This window comes from Entelurus aequoreus, linkage group LG24 (genome assembly GCF_033978785.1).
Source record: "Entelurus aequoreus isolate RoL-2023_Sb linkage group LG24, RoL_Eaeq_v1.1, whole genome shotgun sequence".
Classification (NCBI taxonomy): Eukaryota; Metazoa; Chordata; class Actinopteri; order Syngnathiformes; family Syngnathidae; genus Entelurus; species Entelurus aequoreus.
This window is the reverse complement of record NC_084754.1, coordinates 10,620,116-10,638,761: the sequence shown is the minus strand read 5'-3', so window position 1 is coordinate 10,638,761 and position 18,646 is coordinate 10,620,116.

The following is an 18,646-nucleotide window of genomic DNA, read 5'->3' as shown; positions in this document are numbered from 1 at the left end:
GCGTGGACTCATGTCAGAAGAAGATAAGAAAGCATCAGCTTGAGCAAGCAACTATCAATCAGACCTCCTCTCTTCCAGTGTGTGATGATTTAGTGCGCGAATGTGCGGCCCACATGGTCCATAAATTCTCCCGGGTCGTACCTGCGTTAGAAAAACTCCATACTTTTATGCATGCATAGGAAAGGTCAAGAAGACGATGCCTGCACAAAACAACAAACATTATTGAACACTTGCATCACTCCATTCATTCCCAGTTCGGGCTGCTGCACACAAATTAGCGCTCTGAGGTCTGTTCCAGGCTCCTTGTTGACTTTTTTTGAAAATGTGATGTCCATATGTTTTTAAAGAACAATACCATGTAAAGCACATCAAGCGGAATGATTATTTCCCTAAAGAGGATAAATTGGCAAGGACATCCAAATGTGAGTCTGTGTAAGAATTTAAGAGCATTGCTGCACGCCTTCAGATTGAAAACACTCCATCCCACATCATCATTTATATATTTTATTAGTTAGTGACGACGGCATGACTACGCTCATGTTTTCTGTTGTGTATTGTGAATTGTTTGTTGCCACTAAGTGAGCACACCCTTAAAAGCTGTATGCGTGTTACATCAAAAAAGATCTCCTCCCCATTAAAGTTGATGCATTTTCTACATTCAGACAATCGGAGTTTCGAGTGATGGTAAAAGTTCAGAAGGCTTCACCGCATGAAATGACGCATATCGTGTCATGACATCATCCAAGTACCCGCCACTCAAAGCAGGATCTCTGTCATTCTCAGGCCAATGACTTTCAGATGGCGATGAGGAGATGGAGTTCAGAACGTTTCATCCGATTGGAGAGTCCTGGATACATGTAACATGTGTAATGGCTCGACTATCCGTTACGATCTCACTCACTGCTGTCATCACTCTCTTCGTGCAACCTTTGTATGTCTGAATCGCCACGATTATGACAAGTGGTATCCTTGCCATGCTCTCTATGTGAAGATGAAAAAAATCCTATTGCCTGGTTTATAATCTCACATACTGTACAGTCAATGTCAGAATGGCTACAATGTGATACCTTTTCCCCCTCAGACTGATATTCAAAATTAGTAAATCGACAGTGTCAAGTCTTCCTTTCAGGGAATAAAACACACTGGTCAATCCCAAATTGTTTTGGATGACATATATATTGAGTAAGAAGGACCACCGAGACAGAATAGTACTAAACCAAGTTTTACTAAAGTTTTAGGAGACCAGCCCTTACAATGCGATAATAGCAGCATCAAGAAGCGGTCTAAACTCAAACAAAAAGTCAGCTTATTTAGTGCGAAAAGAGCGCCCTCCCGCCCAGAAAGAAATACAGCTTTTGTTCTAAACAGATAAGGCTTTCTCCACAGAACGGGAGTACATTATACTCACAGTAGACATTCCAGCGCCTTCAAGGAGAAACACAGAGTTTACTAGTGTACGTAAGATAAAAGCACGGAGATCCTGAGAAGAAACACTACATAGGAAAATACTAGTTGCTTTAAACATGACTATGGATCAAAAAAGAATACTTAAAAATATCTCATTCTCACAACAGCACATTTTGTTTAGACGTACATAGGCAGACAGATGTCTAGATTAGGGCAGCATGGTCTGGATTGTCCATAGGTGTGAACAGGGGATTCAAAGTGGAGGGGAAAGTGGAGATGCCCCTGCGATTTTGTGAAGTTTGAAGTTGTTTTTCCTGTAATTTAAATACCGTATTTTTCGGACGGCGGAAAAGATCATAAGGACTCCTCTTCGTCCTATCCGTGAAATCGCAAAAAGCCGCTGCCTGACCAGGGCTCAGAAAATCTGTAGAGACTCCTCCCACCCCCACCAAGGACTGTTTTCAATGCTGGACTCTGGAAAGAGGTTCCGCATCATCCGTAGCAGAACCTCCAGGTTCTGTAACAGTTTCTTCCCTCAGGCCATAAGACTCTTGAACGCATCATAATAATTCCCTCAATTCCCCCCAAAAACGTATTAACTCGCTGGACTATAAAGACAATACAACATACATCCGTAAATGTGGATGCATATGCAAAAGTGCAATATATTTATCTGAACAGTAATCTATCTATTTATGTCTTTACCTTATTGCTCTTTTATCCTGCACTATAACGAGCTAATGCAACAAAATATTGTTCTTATCTGTACTGTAAAGTTCATATTTGAATGACAATAAAGGAAGTCTAAGCCTAAGTCTCCAAGTCTAAGTATTTTTCGGACTATAAGGCGCACTTAAAAGCCTTTAATTTTCTTAAAATTCGACAGAGCGCCTTATAACCCGGTGCGCCTAATGTACGGAATAATGTTGGTTGTGGATATCGACCTCGAAGCTATTTTATTCTGTACATAGTGTAATGATAAGTGTGACCAGTAGATGGCAGTCACACATAAAAGATACATGTAGACTGCAAGATGACACCAATAAACACCACCACAACTTTAAATGTTCCTTTGAGAATAGAGAACATTTCATGTCTTCAAAGCGCTCAATGGTCTCGCCCCAGCTTACATCAAAGATCTCCTGGACCTACCCACCAGCTCCAGGTTTGGTCGTTGCCTTAGATCGGACAACCAGATGACCCTGAAGGTCCCACGGTCAAACCTAGTGACAAAGGGAGACCGTGCTTTCTCACCTAGGCTATGGAATAAGCTCCCTCTGAATATTAAGTCCGCCACCACTCTGGACTCTTTTAGAGCACAGCTTAAAACTCACCTCTTTACCGCAGATGACTTTTGATTTATGTGTTCATTGTGAGTCTTAAATGTTTAGTTTAGATTCCTTTGTGTGTCTCAGTCTCTGTTTCTGTTTTTTTGTTTCTCCACTCGGGCTGCGTAACAGTTGGTTGGGGGGCACATAATAAATGAAAATAACATAACATTACACACGGCACTCAAAAATCTGTCAAAATGTTTTAGTACGACTTTGGTAAGCTATGAACCCGCACCGCTTGATGGATTGTCAACATACGAGTATTATTATGGTGTGTGTATAAGGACCGCAAAATGGCACCCATTAGCAGACATATTATCTGCCGTTTTGTTTTGCAATAATATCAATCAATCAATGTTTATTTATATAGCCCTAAATCACAAGTGTCTCAAAGGGCTGCACAAGCCACAACGACATCCGCGGTACAGAGCCCACATAAGGGCAAGGAAAAACTCACCCCAGTGGGACGTCGATGTGAATGACTATGAGAAACCTTGGAGAGGACCTTATATGTGGGTAACTCCCTGCCCTCTAGGGGAGACCGAAAGCAATGGATGTCGAGTGGGTCTGACATAGTATTGTGAAAGTCCAGTCCATAGTGGATCTAACATATTAGTGAGAGTCCAGTCCATAGTGGATCTAACATAATAGTGAGAGTCCAGTCCGTAGTGGGAAACCGTCCCGAGCGGAGACGGGTCAGCAGCGCAGATATGTCCCCAACCGATGCACAGGCGAGCGGTCCACCCCAGGTCCCGACTCTGGACAGCCAGCACTTCATCCATGGCCACCGGACCTGTGTCCCCCCCCCCCTCCACAAGGGAGAGGGGGGCAGAGGAGAAAAGAAAAGAAACGGCAGATCAACTGGTCTAAAAAGAGGGTCTATTTAAAGGTTAGAGTATACAAATGAGTTTTAAGGTAGGACTTAAATGCTTCTACTGAGGTAGAATCTCTAACTGTACCGGGAGGGCATTCCATAGTACTGGAGCCTGAATAGAAAGAGCTCTATAGCCCGCAGACTTTTTTGGGGCTCTGGGAATCACTAATAAGCCAGATTTCTTGCCGGGACATATGGTACAATACAATCGGCAAGATACGATGGAGCTAGACCGTGTAGTATTTTATACGTAAGTAGTAAAACCTTAAAGTCACATCTTAAGTGCACAGGAAGCCAGTGCAGGTGAGCCAGTATAGGCGTAATATGCAAAACCAATTTTTCTTACCTTCTGGTACCTGCTGATGTGTATTTTGGATCTGCATATGTCCTGAAAATTAGCACGTGTCCGCCATTGTAGTCCTTGACGACACCGTAGTCAACAAACGTTCTTGTTATGGGCCATTCACCCTCCGCTGTTGACATTTCTAATATAAGTAGCGTAAAGTTCTAACTTGTATCTTGCTATGGAAGCGCTAAAAACTACCAGTTTAGAGGGTTTACGTAATTCACCCACAGAACTTTAGTTATTAGATAGTTCAGGTCGGACGGTTTTACTAGTGAGCCACGGATGAGGAGATGCTGCTACGTTATTGATTTAAGTAAAGTCTGAATGTCATTAAAACAGTTAGCTCCATCTTTTGACACTTCTTCTACTCCCGTCCTTACACGCTACAGCCCAATAACTGTGGTGCGTTCAAGGAACCTCTATTAAAGTTAGAAACAGAGTTTTTGAAGACAGGGGTAGAGTTAACATTCAGGAAATATGTTAATAATATAATAATCACAGTAATGATGTATTGTTATGATTCGTATTACCCACTGATGTTAATTACACATGATTTAGATAATCTCTGCAATATGAAGTAAAGGAAAACTTGGCAAATGTAGGATCATATTTAAGTGGCTAATCATAGGTTATATTACTGTTCGGTACGAAATGTATTCGATGTGGCCTCGCGGGTCGCAACTCGCTAGTCGCCTCTCGCTAATTGCAACTCGCTAATCGCAACTCGGTAGTTGCTAGTCGCATTTTGCGAGTGGCAACTCGCATGACGCAACTCGCCAGTGAGAAGCACCCCAAGATAACATTTAGGAGAAAAATAGATGATTGCAAAACCAAATGTCTGGTGTGGGATTATTTCCGCTTCAAACGAATGAGCAAGATAAGCCCATCAACACAGACAAACGAGTCAGCAATCCCAATTTGTTGGAAAGTGATGGCAACATAAAAAGACAACAAAATAAACCACCTGACAAGTTTTTCCAAATGGGTAAAAATATATATATTTAAAGTACATTTAATACATATTGAAGTGCAATTTTTGAAATTAGAGACTGAGAGTCCATTTAAAAAAAAAAAAGGATTATTATGTTCGTGGGGCGTGTGGGGCACAACCTGGACAAGTCGCCACCTCATCACAGGGCCAACACAGATAGACAGACAACATTCACACTCAATTTAGTGTTGCCAATCAACCTATCCCCAGGTGCATGTCTTTGGAGGTGGGAGGAAGCCAGAGTACCCGGAGGGAACCCACGCAGTCACAGGGAGAACATGCAAACTCCACACAGAAAGATCCAGAGCCTGGGATTGAACTCAGGACCTTTGTGAGGCCCATGCACTAACCCCTGTTCAACCGTGCTGCCCATTTATACACCGTAGCCTTTAAATAGAACAGTTGATCTGCCGTCTCTCTTGTCTGCTCTGCCCTCCTCTCCTGCGTGGAGAGGTTATCAGGTGGCCACGGATCAGTTTCCACAGAGGACGCGCTAGCTGTTCCAAGTCGGGACCAGGGGTGGACCACTGCTCTATGCATCAGTTGGTGACCTCTTTGCGCTGCTGACTTATCCCCCTGCTGGCCTCCTTATGGACTGGACTCTCACATTATTAACCATATCCACTTGGCATCCATTGCACCGGTCACCTAAGGGGCGGTGGGTCAATACATATTCGGTCCCTTCCAATTGGGTTGAGTTTTTTCTTGATCTGATGTGAGATCAGAGCCAAGGATGTCGTGGTTTGTGCAGCCCTTTGAGGCATATGGGATTAAGGGCTATATAAATAAACTTTGATCGATTGATAATATGTAAACAATACACAACTATACTCGCACAGTATTCCACTATATTTAACTGGCATTAACAAGGGCACTTTTTCCAAAATCTATGTTTTTTTCATATGGCTTTCCTGAGGCAACCATCCAATTCGTCTGAGTTTCGTACCAGAAAAGCTTTGACGACCAGTTACTAATGTCGTCTTTCAGGAATTATTTCTCAAGCTTAGAAAATAGCCTATTGATTTTGAAGGACGCTCAAAGTAGCTTGGATCCAAGATCATCCTGAACCATATTTTTGGCCATATCTGCTGTTTTTTGGTAGATTTATAGCATCCTGACTGCAAACATTTTAACCCAAGTAGCATTTTCACATTTCTTTTTTCTTTATGTTCTTCTAATAAATGCCAATGGAATATTGCATCATGGAGACAAAAACAAGACAATGTGATATTTACAATTTATTTCGTCTGGTATATGTTCAAAATACAGAGCCAACGTTTAATGGAGGAATTAATGGATCGCATGTGGCGAGTTTATTGGAAGTAATGCTTCATGCCGTTCATGGATAATGTTTATGATATGAATTCGAAGACCGTTATGAGTAAGTGGTATACCTAAAAGATAAATGTTGCAAGTGACTGTTATGTGATACAACACGTGTTGGCTGTGCACTTTTTTTGGAATCGTTCAGAATCATTATGCGAGAAAATAAGACGAAAGGTTCCAAAATCTGCTCGTTCTTGGTAGCTAGCGATGCAGCTAATGGGGGCAATCAATTGTACCTCTAAATCACTTTAAAAATGCATTCAAAAACCGTCAATAATACTCCATTCAGTAACCTGTATAATAACCAAGTTGTAGCAACATTGTTATTGTAAGAGCGAACACTGAGGAACTCTTTTTGTAGCGTACTAACACATCGGCGTGATAAGGTATTAGCCGAAGAGCAGTGGTCCCCAACCACCGGGCCGCGGCTCGGTACCGGTCTGTGGACCGATTGGTACCGGGCCGCGGCCCCACAAGAAATTTAAAAAATTTTTAAAAAAAATAATAATATATATATATTTTTTATTAAATCAACATAAAAAAACACAACATATACGTTATATATCTATATATATATCCATACAGTCTGCAGGGATGCTGTCCGTAAGCACACATGATCGTATTTCTTTATGACAAAAAAAAAATTAAAAAAAATACCATAACCATACCACCCCACCCCCTCCCCCGGTCCGTGGGACAAATTTTAAAGCGTTGACCGGTCCGCAGCTACAAAAAGGTTGGGGACCACTGCCGTAGAGGACTACTACGGAAAGAGATAAGCTAACTGCTAGGACGACACGAAACACGTTTGAGTTTGTAATGCACAACACAATGTAATAAGACACCAATCTGAAAAACATGAACCATCATATTAGAGTAGCTGTAAAGTATTAGCCCACATTGCATGTTTTATTTGTACACAGCTAGTGTGCTGTAGTTGTACGGTGATGTGTTGTGTGTGTCATGATTAATAGTATAGTGACTCACTCGTTGGACAGTAGTCTGTTTGGTCAAGCTGGTCGGGAACGCTTCCAGTTGACTTGGGCACTCCATTAATTCAGCATAGCTTGGCTTCTACAAGCAGCAGTTCATCCTCTGTATATTCAGCTTCAAAAATATAAGGTTGTGAATCCTCATTTGTCCAAAAATAGTCGTCTTCATTGTCTATTACCAAGTCGGCCATGATAAGAAAACACACTTGCGTTTGATTCCGGGAGTAGGAACGTATTTGTTGCAGGAAGTCGGAAGTGCGCTGCCAGGGAAACGGAAATAAATGCGCCGAAGAATTAGTTCCGGCTGTGCATAAAACGACCAAAATACGGTAAATATTGTACATATTACATATTGTTATTAACGTGTCTGTTACTACATTATGTATAGATTTGCAGTGTTTATATAAAACGTTGATGGAGGGTTTTGAAGTTGTTTTAGAGGGCTTTGAAGGCTACAACGGTGACTCCCATTAGCTGCATCTTGCAAGCGTTTTTTTTTATCATGTTTAAAATCCTAAAAAAAAATGTCAATTTCAAAAATAGTGCAGTTCCTCTTTAAAGTATCTTTCTGCAAAGCTTTTGGATAACACATACTACAACAACAAAGCATCATTCAGGTCAAACAAAGTCAATATCAGCTTTGAATGCTTTCTTATGTGAAATTGCAATAGGTGATGAATATATAACGCTTGCATAAATGTGGACTGACTTGTGGTTATACAGGTCACCTCCCAAACAATGGAAAGCTTTAGACTTTGGATCTGAACAGCGTGGAAAAATACAGTAGTCTTAAGTCATATAACCTCCAAAGAGGTTTTTAATAAGCCAAAGATTTTTTTGATATTTCACTATTTCTCATCATTCAAATGACTGCTGAGAGGATTTATTTTGGACGGCAGTCTTTAATCCTCGCATGGGGCCTATTGCACAGCCAGGACAGCTGTGCGCAGGAGACTTTGAATATGTGAAAAGTGAATATCGCATACATCTAAAAGTCAATGCTGGATTGAACGTGCTGAGTAAACTCCTTTTGTGGTGCATAAAATAGTAGTTATTTAGCTTTGCAGACGCACACTAATGTGTGCGTTGTATACTGCAGTGTTTTTTCAACCACACTAGTGTACCGTGAAACACAGTCTGGTGTGCCGTGTGAGATTATGCAATTTACCTAATTGGGTTAAAAATATTTTTAGCAAACCAGTAATTATAATCCGCAAATGTGCCATTGTTGAGTGTCTGTGCTGTCTAGAGCTCGGCAGACTAACCGTGTAATACTCTTCCATATCAGTAGGTGGCAGCAAATAGCTAATTGCCTTGTAGATGTCGGGAACGTGGTTTGTCGTGATCACAATATGCGGAAGGCAGCGTGGAGGTAAAAAGGTATATAAAACTTAAACCAAAAATAAATAAAAGGTGAGTGCCGCTAAGTACCACTAATAAAAGGCATTGAAGCTTAGGGAAGGCTATGCAGAACGAAACTAAAAATTAACTGGCTGCAAAGTAAACAAAAATAGAATGCTGGACAACAGCAAAGACTTACAGCGTGAATGAGTGAGAATGAGGGGAGGGAGGGTTTTTGGGTTGGTGCACTAATTGTAAGTGTATCTTGTGTTTTTTATGTTGATTTAATAATAATAATAATGTAGTAGAATTTCTGACCTTTGAACTATATTTCGTGTCTATTAAGAATGTCTGCTCATTTCATTTCTCTCTTATCTATACCATTGAATAGACCAGATGTAGGACAAAGTTCAATATGATGTCGTGCCAACCAGTCTACAAAATGTTTTGATTGTCTAAGCATGACTAAGGGATTCAAGGATGTTGCAAAACAAACATGTCGAAAACAACAGGACCTTGACGCATGAAGAAACAGATAAAATGGCCAGGAGACCAGGACTCTAGAGAGATTGCTTGATTCGTGTGTCCTCCGGAGGACGGTTGTTTGTATGCAGAGACAGCTCAATCCGACTTGCACTTTTGACTATGGGTAAATACATTTTTTGTACTAAATTCACTTTTGTTGCTGTTTAAGCTTCGGACAATCCACTACAATAATAAAAGAAAAAAAAAAGACTTACAGCGTGTGGAGCAGATGGCGTCCACAAAGTACATCCGTACATGACATGACAATCAACATTGTCCCCACAAAGAAGGATGCCTCCGCATTAATTACATAGTCTTGATTGCGAAAACAAAGCAGGTGCGGGGAATAGTGTTCAAGGAAGACATGAAACTGCGACAGGAAAATACCAACAGAAGAGGAAAAATCACCAAAATAGGAGCGCAAGACAAGAACTAAAACACTGCACACAGGAAAACACCAAAAAACTCAAAATAAGTCACGGTGTGATGTGACAGGTCGTGACAGTACACCTACTTTGAGACAAGAGCTATAGTGATGCATGCTTGGTTATGGTTTAAAGTCATATCCAACAATTGCGAAACCAACTTTTTATTGTCAATATCGGCGACTGGGTTTCATTTTTCAATTATTTCTGCTGGTGGTGTGCCTCTGGATTTTTTCTATGAAAAAAATGTGCCTTGGCTCAGAAAAGGTTGAAAGACACTGGTATACTGAAGGCATGAAACGTAAACAGACACGTGTGAGCACACAAGGAATATAAAAATGATGCAAGATCTTCTCTGTGAACTCCATCAGGCCTGTGGGTGTGAGGCTGTGAAGATGGGCTCCAGATGGGTGCATGGGGGAGATTTATGGATGAACAGTGGCTTTATAACATGAACGTGTGGGCCGGAGCGCTGCAACAACGCTGCTGTGAGTCCTTCTCCACATATGTTCTGCCTGAGAGCTCCTTTCTGACATACGGGGGAATAAGAAGCTGGGAAACACTTCTGGCCATGATTAGGATTCAAGTATTCGATTTGTGTGAATTTTACTGTCAGTGGGAATACGTGCTTTTGTATGTCTTTTTTATTTATTAAAATACAAAAAAACTAACAAAAAAACACATTAATTGCCTAAAAAAGTCCAAATGTTTTTGACCGTATCACCTAAAGCAGTGTTTTTCAACCTTTTTTGAGCCAAGGCCCATTTTTTTCATTAAAAAAAAAATACAGGGGAACACCACCAGCAGAAAAGGTTAAAAAATGAAACTCCACCAGGTTGTCGTGCCTTATTTTGAGTTTGTTGTTGTTTTCCTGTGTGTAGTGCTTTAGTTCCTGTCTTGCGCTGTTATTTTGGTGACTCTTCCTGTTTTGTTGGTGTTCTCCTGTAGCAGCTTCACGCCTTCCTCTCAGTGCTATCACCCGCACCTGCTTTGTTTTCGCAATCAAGACCATTTAAGTTGTGCGTACGCTATCCTTCTTTGTGGGGACCTTGTTGATTGTCATGTCATATACGGATGTACTCTGTGGACGCCGTCTCCGCTCCACACGCTGTAAGTTTTTGCTGTCGTCCAGCATTCTGTTTTTATAATAATAATAATAATAATACCTGGGATTTATATAGCGCTTTTCTAAGTACCCAAAGTCGCTTTACATGTTAAAAACCCATCATTCATTCACATCTGGTGGTGGTAAGCTACTTTCGTAGCCACAGCTGCCCTGGGGTAGACTGACGGAAGCGTGGCTGCCAATTTGCGCCTACGGCCCCTCCGACCACCACCTATCATTCATTCAACATTCATTCACCGGTGTGAGCGGCACCGGGGGCAAGGGTGAAGTGTCCTGCCCAAGGACACAACGGCATGGTAAGAGGCGGGGAGCGAACCTGCAACCCTCAGGTTTCTGACACGGGCGCTCTACCCACTACGCCATGCCGCCCCGAACTGCTTACTTTGTAGCCAGTTCAGTTTTATTTTTGTTTTGCATAGCCATCCCTATGCTTCATTGCATTTTCCTAGCGGGACTTGCCTTTTGTTCATTTTTGGTTTAAGCGTTACATACCTTTTTACCTGCACGCTGTCTCCTGCTGTGGTCTGCATATTGGGATCACGACAAACCATTTTCAACGCGTTCCGACTTGCACAAAGCAATGAACTACCTGCTTCCACCTACTGATATGGAAGAGTATGACATGGTTACCCTGCCAAGCTCTACACAGCACAGGCACTAGACAACGGCACATTATTATAATTATTGATTTGCAAAAAAATATTTTTTGGACCAATTAGGTGAAGTTGCATCATTTCCCACGGCACACCAGACACTATCTCACGGCACACTGACCTAAAGGGCAAGACATTCAAAGTCGATGTCACTCAATCTCTCCTCCAGGAGGTGCTGTTTTTCTATCAGTCCCATACTGTACCCAGTGGACAAAAATCAAATGACTCAGCCAGTGGCTAATTGGTTCCTGGCTTTATGATATTCTACATATGGACGGAGCGTGTTGAACCTACATGGTCCACCACTTCTAAAGGAGTGGTTGCATGAGAAGAAAAGCTGTGATGAGATTAAAACACTTCAAGATGTTTGAGTGTCGGTTTTGAAGCCCGGAAAGAAAGGGCCACTACTTTGTTGTCACATCCTGTTGTTTGCTATGCCATAGGCTGGCTTCCTTTTTTATATACTCACGCAAATATCCAGGGACCGCACTGGGTTGCAAGAAAACACACACACACACACACACACACACACACACACACACACACACACACACACACACACACACACACACACACACACACACACACACACACACACACACACACACACACACACACACACACACACATATATATGAACAATAGGTGGAACATAAGTACAGACATACAAAACCCCAAAACCAGTGAAGTTGGCACGTGGTGTAAATTGTAAATAAAAACAGAATACAATGATTTACAAATCCTTTTCAACTTATAATCAATTGAATAGACTGCAAAGACAAGATATTTAAAGTTCGAACTGAGAAACTATTTTTTTTTTTGCAAATAATCTTTTAATTTAATGGCAGCAACAAACTGCAAAAAAAGTTGGCACAGGGGCATTTTTACCACTGTGTTACATGGCCTTTCCTTTTAACAACACTCAGTAAACGTTTGGGAACTGAGGAGACCAATTGTTGAAGCTTTTCAGGTGGAAATCTTTCCCATTCTTGCTTGATGTACAGCTTAAGTTGTTCAACAGTCCGGGGTCTCCGTTGTAGTATTTTACGCTTCATAATGCGCCACACATTTTCAATGGGAGACAGGTCTGGACTACAGGCAGGCCAGTCTAGTAACCACCTTCTTTTACTACGAAGCCACGCTGTTGTAACAAGTGCAGAATGTGGCTTGGTATTGTCTTACTGAAATAAGCAGGGGCGTCCATGAAAAAGACGGATGGCAACATATGTTGCTCCAAAACCTGTATGTACCTTTCAGCATTAATGGTGCCTTCACAGATGTGTAAGTTACCCATGCCTTGGGCACTAATACACCCCCATACCAGATGCTGGCTTTTGAACTTTGTGACTATAACCGTCCTGACGTCCACAGTTTCCAAAAAACATTTGAAATGTGCACTCGTCAGACCACAGAACACTTTTTCCAGTTTGCATCAGTCCATCTTTGATGAGCTCAGGCCCAGCGAACCCGGTGGTGTTTCTGGGTGTTGTTGATAAATGTATTTCACTTTGCATCGTAGAGTTTTAACTTGCACTTACAGATGTAGCGATCAACTGTAGTTACTGACAGTGGTTTTCTGAAGTGTTCCTGAGCCCATGTGGTGATATCCTTTACACACTGATGTCGGTTTTTGATGCAGTACCGCCTGAGGGATCGAAGGTCACGGGCATTCAATGTTGGTTTTCAGCCTTGATTGATTAATTGATTCAAAATAATTATAAGTCTGAATCAAAATTATATTCAATCAAAAAAAACATTTATTTTTCAAAATTCAACATCAAAATTTGAACTTTCAGTTGCAAAGTTGTTGTTTTTTCAAGTACAAACGTTTTGGCCCTAATTTAGCTCCACAGACATGCACCCTCCTGGAATTCAGGGCAACTTCTGCATGTGTGTGACAAGGAATCCGTCAAATGTAATTGAGTCTCTCTGACTGTCATCCATTTTGAAAGAATCTTTCGCGTGAATGCATAATCACAATCCGGTCGCTATGTTGCACTGGTTGTGTTCACAGAATGCGGAAGGACAGGCAGGAAGGAGGGTAAGAGCAGGTAAGATGAATCTTTTTTATTTTTTCAAGTAGGCAAATACAAATAGGTCATGCAACTGGGAAGTGCACGAGAAGCATAGCCTAGCAAGTAAGGCTCTTGGCATATAGCAAACAAACATGAAAACGTATGCAGAGAGAGAAGACAATAAAGTTGAACCCCAAACTTGCTAGTGTTACCATATCTGAGTTATTGTGCAGAAATATGGGGAAATAACTACAAAAGTGCGCTTCATTCACTAACGGTGTTACAAAAAAGATCCATTAGAATAATACACAATGTTGGATATAGAGAACATACAAACCCTTTATTTATTAAATCACACATATTGAAATTCAACAATTTGGTGCATTTGCAAACAACTAAAATGATGTACAAAGCAAACTATAACCTGCTACTCAAGAATGTACAACAATTCTTCTCAACAAAAGAGGAGAAATATAACCTATGAGGAAAATCAAATTTAAAACATTTGTATGCTCGTACAACACTAAAAACCTTTAGCATATCAGTATGTGGAATTAAATTATGGAATGGATTAACCAAAGAAATCAAACAAAGCACCAATATGATCCAGTTTAGGAGATTATTAAAACTACAAGTGTTCACAAAGTGCACAGAACAATAATTATGATGAATATCTTGAACCCTTTTTAAAAAAATTATTATTATTATAATTTTTTTTTTTTTATTAAGACAAAGATAATTCATGTATTTAATACGTGTTTACTTACTATGGTATATTATTTGTTTATTATTTATCTGTTCACTGTTATGTTACAGAAAACAAGGAAATAGGATAAAATTGCTATGGTATGAAAAGGGGTAGGATTAAATAAGATCAGCTTCTTCCTACTCCATTTCGGATGTGCTGTAATGAAACAACTGGAAATATGTGATGAATTGCATGCATGTTCGAAATAAACTGAAACTGAACTGAACTGAAACTGTTGCCTAGAGCGAACATTGGACTCCCACCGAGTCCAATGTGAAAAAGACTTGATTAGTGTCAGCAGCAGGTGGGGACACTAATCAATAAATGGGAGTCCGGTGTGTGCACTCAGTGCCCTTGGCAAAAAGGAAGGTAAACAAAGGTGGAAAAGAGCACTTAGAACAGAACAAAAAACTCTAAACTAAGAATAACAAACACACACAAGACATGACCTGAAGTGATTGTTCATAACAAACCCATCAGTTAAAAAAAGCAAATATTGGCCCTGATCAAATCGGAATCAAATATTTTGTGCAACCATTTTTGGGATTTGGGATTTACCTATTTGTTTCAATTTTACATGCGATTTGGTCTTCATTACCAATGAACACCAAGGTACACTGTATTGCCAAAAGTATTTGGCCACCCATCTAAATGATCAGACTCAGGTGTCCTAATCACTTGGCCCGGCCACAGGTGTATAAAATCAAGCACTTAGGCATGGAGACTGTTTCTACAAACATTTTGTGAAAGAATGGGCCGCTCTCAGGAGCTCAGTGATTTCCAGCGTGGAACTATCATAGGATGCCACCTGTGCAACAAATCCAGTCGTGAAATTTCATCGCTCCAAAATTATCCAATGTCAACTGTCGGCTTTATTATAAAAAAATTGAAGAGTTTGGGAACAAAAGCAACTCAGCCACGAAGTCGTAGGCCACGTAAACTGACAGAGAGTGGTCAACGGATGCTGAAGCGCATAGTGCAAAGAGGTCGCCGACTTTCTGTTGCTATAGAACTCCAAACTTCATGTGACCTTCCAATTAGCCCACGTACAGTAAGCAGAGAGCTTCATGGAATGGGTTCCCATGGCCGAGCAGCTGCATCTAAGCCATACATCAATGCAAAGCGTCGGATACAGTGGTGTAAAGCACGTCACCACTGGACTCTAGAGCAGTGGTTCTCAACCTTTTTCCAGTGATGCACCTCCTGTGAACATTTTTTTAATTCAAGTACCCCCTAATCAGAGCAAAGCATTTTTGGTTGAAAAAAAGAGATAAAGAAGTAAAATACAGCATTATGTCATCAGTTTCTGATTTATTAAATTGTATAACAGTGCAAAATATTGCTCATTTGTAGTGGTCTTTCTTGAACTATTTGGAAAAAAAGATATATAGAAATAACTAAAAACTTGTTGAAAAATAAACAAGTGATTCAATTATAAATAAAGATTTCTACACATAGAAGTAATCATCAACTTAAAGTGCCCTCTTTGGGGATTGTAATAGAGATCCATCTGGATTCATGAACTTAGTTCTAAACATTTCTTCACAAAAAAAGAAATCTTTAACATCAATATTTATGGAACATGTCCAAAAAAAATCTAGCTGTCAACATTGAATATTGCATTGTTGCATTTCTTTTCACAGTTCTTTTTGGCAGACATTTTAGTGAGAGTCAAACCATTATGGCATGGGGGAAACTCTGGGTTTATGGTAATGAATGGAATAGCCTACTTGATTTGATGTTCAGTTTATGAACTTACATTCATATTTTGTTGAAGTATTATTCAATAAATATATTTATAAAGAATTTTTGAATTGTTGCTATTTTTAGAATATTTTAAAAAAATCTCACGTACCCCTTGGCATACCTTCAAGTACCCCCAGGGGTACGCGTACCCCCATTTGAGAACCACTGCTCCAGAGCACTGTAGACGCCTTCTCTGGAGTGATGAATCACGCTTTTCCATCTGGCAATCTGATGGACGAGTCTGGGTTTGGAGGTTGCCAGGAAAACGGTACATTTCAGACTGCATTGTGCCGAGTGTGATATTTGGTGGAGGAGGAATTATAGTGCGGGGTTGTTTTTTAAGAGACTGGCTTGGCCCATTAGTTCCAGTGAAAGGAACTTTGAATGCTCCAGGATAGGAATGGGATGGCACTTCAAGTTCATATGTGAGTCAAGGCAGGTGGCCAAATAATTTTGGCAATATAGTGTATCTCTGCATTGTTGAAACATTTAATTCTTCATTGTCACTAACATTATTTATGGAATCGGCTTTGTATTTGATTACGATCAAAAGAACACCAAGCAAAATATTCCAAAATGAATGCATTAAAGGCCTACTGAAATTAATTTTTTAAATTTAAACGGGGATAGCAGATCCATTCTATGTATCATACTTGATCATTTCGCGATTTTGCCATATTTTTGCTGAAAGGATTTAGTAGAGAACAACGACGATAAACTTCGCAACTTTTGGTCTCTGATTAAAAAAAGCCTTGCCCCTACCGGAAGTAGCGTGACGACACTGGAGGAAGGACTGCTCACATTTTCCTATTGTTTACACCAGCAGCGAGAGAGATTCGGACCGAGAAAGCGACGATTACCCCATTAATTTGGGCGAGGATGAAAGATTTGTGGATGAGGAACGTGAAAGTGAAGGACTAGCGTGCAGTGCAGGACGTATCTTTTTTCGCCCTGACCGTAACTTAGGTAAAAGGGTTCATTGGATTCCACACTCTCTCCTTTTTCTATTGTGGATCACGGATTTGTATTTTAAACCACCTCGGATACTATATCCTCTTGAAAATGAGAGTCGAGAACGCGAAATGGACATTCACAGTGACTTTTATCTCCACGACAATACATCGATGAAGCTCTTTAGCTACTGAGCTAACGTGATAACATCGGGCTTTACTGCATATAGAAACAAAACAAATAAGTCCCTGACTGGAAGGATAGACAGAAGATCAACAATACTACCAAACTCTGGACATGTAACTACACGGTTAATGCTTTCCAGCTTGGCGAAGCTTAGCAATGCTGTTGCTAACGACGCCATTGAAGCTAACTTAGCTACGGAACCTCGACAGAGCTATGCTAAAAACATTAGCTCTGCACCTACGCCAGCTCTCATCTGCTCATCACGACCCGTGCTCACCTGCGTTCCAGCGATCGACGGTACGATGAAGGACTTCACCCGATAACCGATGCGTTTGGCGGGCAGGAGACGGAAGAAGTCATGGTGAGGTCGTTCGGATAGCGCGTCTGCTACCCTCAAAGTCCTCCTGGTTGTGTTGCTGTAGTCCGCCGCTAATACACCGATCGCACCTACAGCTTTCTTCTTTGCAGTTTCCATTGTTCATTAAACAAATTGCAAAAGATTCACCAACACAGATGTCCAGAATACTGTGGAATTTTGGGATGAAAACAGAGCTTTTTTGTATTGGATTCAATGGGTCCGAATACTTCCTTATCAACCGTTGACGTCACGCGCATACGTCATCATATCTAGACGTTTTCAACCGGAAGTGTGGCGGGAAATTTAAAATTGCACTTTATAAGTTAACCCGGCCGTATTGGCATGTGTTGCAATGTTAAGATTTCATCATTGATATATAAACCATCAGACTGAGTGGTCGGTAGTAGTGGGTTTCAGTAGGCCTTTAAATGTTAACAAATTACACTGAAATCTTCACATACTTCCACAAGGCACCCTTAAACAAATCCATACATATAAACAGTACAGTTGGCTTGAAAGTCCCGAATGTTGCAAAACTGTCCAAATACCCTCAAGTCAGTGTTTATCATCAGCCCAAATATTTTACCCGGTATCGTCAATGCCTGTCTCCATCCGTGTCTGCTGCACTCAGCCACAGCGTTGAAAGGCCGGTTGTCCGGGCGACGCCGTATGCTTTGGCTGTGGCGAGAGACCGTGGCGGAATTCCACAGCGAAGGTCTCCGTAATCCTAGTTGACAATGTAAACACTTCTAAACATCACAGAGCCTGAAGCTCAGCAAGGACAAAGACATCATTATGCCAGTGAAGGAATTACATCCTTTATTAGTCATATATTACTGATGAGCTGCAGTGTTTGGGACCGCAGCGAAAACACGACCATTTATAACATCAAGCAGCAGCTGACAGAGTTTTAGCTCAGTTAGAGTAATTGTAGTGTTTATTTTTCATGAGTAGCGGTCATTCAAGGCTAAATAAAAACAAACTTTTGTAAACAAAAAGTAAAGATATATTTCATCTTGACCATCACATTTGTCTCGGAGTCCGCGTAATTTGGGGCTGGTAGATGTTGCCACGTCCTGCGTATACTTCATTCTAATTCCACTTCATTACATCTGATGGAAAGTATGATGAGGCTTCCTGTGGTATTGTTGTATTTTTAGGCCTTCAGTTTAATTGGTATGTGTCCTCCATTTGCTTGAAGCTTGTTCTCATGAGAATATTGCAGGATTTCAAACAAAAAGTCCTGGAAGATGCAAACTCGTGCTCGCCATAGAAACTGTACATTTTGAGGGGTAAACTAAAAAA